The sequence below is a fragment of the Limulus polyphemus genome, unplaced genomic scaffold (genome assembly GCF_000517525.1).
Source record: "Limulus polyphemus unplaced genomic scaffold, Limulus_polyphemus-2.1.2 Scaffold1257, whole genome shotgun sequence".
In the NCBI taxonomy this organism is placed as follows: domain Eukaryota; kingdom Metazoa; phylum Arthropoda; class Merostomata; order Xiphosura; family Limulidae; genus Limulus; species Limulus polyphemus.
The window spans coordinates 313,161-314,405 of record NW_013666867.1 but is presented as its reverse complement, the minus strand read 5'-3'; the positions used below and the strand labels follow the sequence as shown (position 1 = coordinate 314,405).

General features: G+C 31.4%; 1 protein-coding gene across 5 annotated transcripts in view; it reads left to right on the top strand.

The window, feature by feature from the left end:
- Nucleotides 1-731: 731 nt before the first annotated feature.
- Nucleotides 732-1,245, top strand: part of LOC106462814 (multivesicular body subunit 12B-like) — an 18,923-nt gene continuing 18,409 nt past the window's right edge. For 2 of the 5 annotated variants that reach the window (XM_022390184.1, XM_022390183.1), the window contains exon 1: nt 746-969. The gene's annotated coding sequence lies outside the window, so the exon portion shown is untranslated. Of the gene's footprint in view, nt 970-1,016; nt 1,030-1,245 lie in introns of those variants that run through there. The other 3 variants (XR_002611359.1, XM_013922774.2, XM_022390186.1) reach the window with 3 other exon arrangements.

Genomic DNA, 1,245 nt, shown 5'->3' with positions numbered 1-1,245 from the left:
GTTTCGTCGGAACGAATTTACGAAAAATTAACTAACGAACGGAGGTGTAACAATATCTTATCACTGTTACCAAGATGACCTTCTTGGTTCACTTTCAGTCCTTTTATGATACATACAATACTAATATATTTAACTGGAAAGTTCTTGAATGTATTTCTCAAACTAATTTTGGTTTATTCTTTTCTTTAAAGAACATTTTTGAAAAATGTTTTTACTTTGTGCTATATCTATATCTTTTTTCCAGCACTTCCGACATTCAGTCTTAAGTGAAACATTTGATACAAAGAGGAAAACATTTCTTTATTAGGTTGGTTATTCTCAGGTGCCCTGATTTTCCCCAAGAATAATGAAATAGGTTTCGTAGAATAATAGAAGAAATTCGATACGGAAGAATATCAGGGAACAAGTCTGAGTTCTCTTACTTTCACTAAGTATGAAAAATGAAAGAGACAGGACTTTATTTATGACAAAAATGAACCACTTTAATTACATTTGCAAACACAATCAAAATAATAGGTGTATAGTCAAAGGACGGCGCCTTTATTGGAAAGAGCTCTATATACTTGAGATGGGTTTCGTTTTTCGTATACTATTGTGTATATTTAACGTGTTTTATTACTTTAAAGAAGGGTTTTACCTTCTTCGCTCTTAATTCACTTTTCTTGTTTAAACTATGTATTTTTCAATAAAATTATAAAATAGGCATGAGAGGGCGCACAATACAACACGCCCAGGGTCTCTCTTTTTAGTTTATGTCTACATACATAACTAACTATTATAAAGTGTGTGTGAATAATAATCGCGCAAGTTCACGGACATTCACAAATTGCAGTCAAATATTGCTAATGTAACTAACGATAGAATTATTACTTTACTAAACTTAAAATTTCTGTTTTTTGTTGTTTTTTTAAGATTGAGATAGAACACCGACGTTAGATTAAGAAATTTTGGGACTGAGCTCAAACTTAGGTAAGAAAATGGTACACATAAAATGATGAAGCTTATCAAATTCAAAGATTCAAAATCAAACTTAAAAAGTAAAACTTACGAATACTGAAATATTGAACCAACTTGATGAGTAAACGCTGAAGCTGGCTTACGCAACAACAAGTTACAATTTACAAACTCTGGATCATTGTTGCTTCCTATTTTAAATCAAAATATGTTATAACTTAGCATCAGTGGTTCTTAACCTTTTTTTGCTCCATGCCTCACCTCGACACCTCAAAAAATTTGATGCCCCAT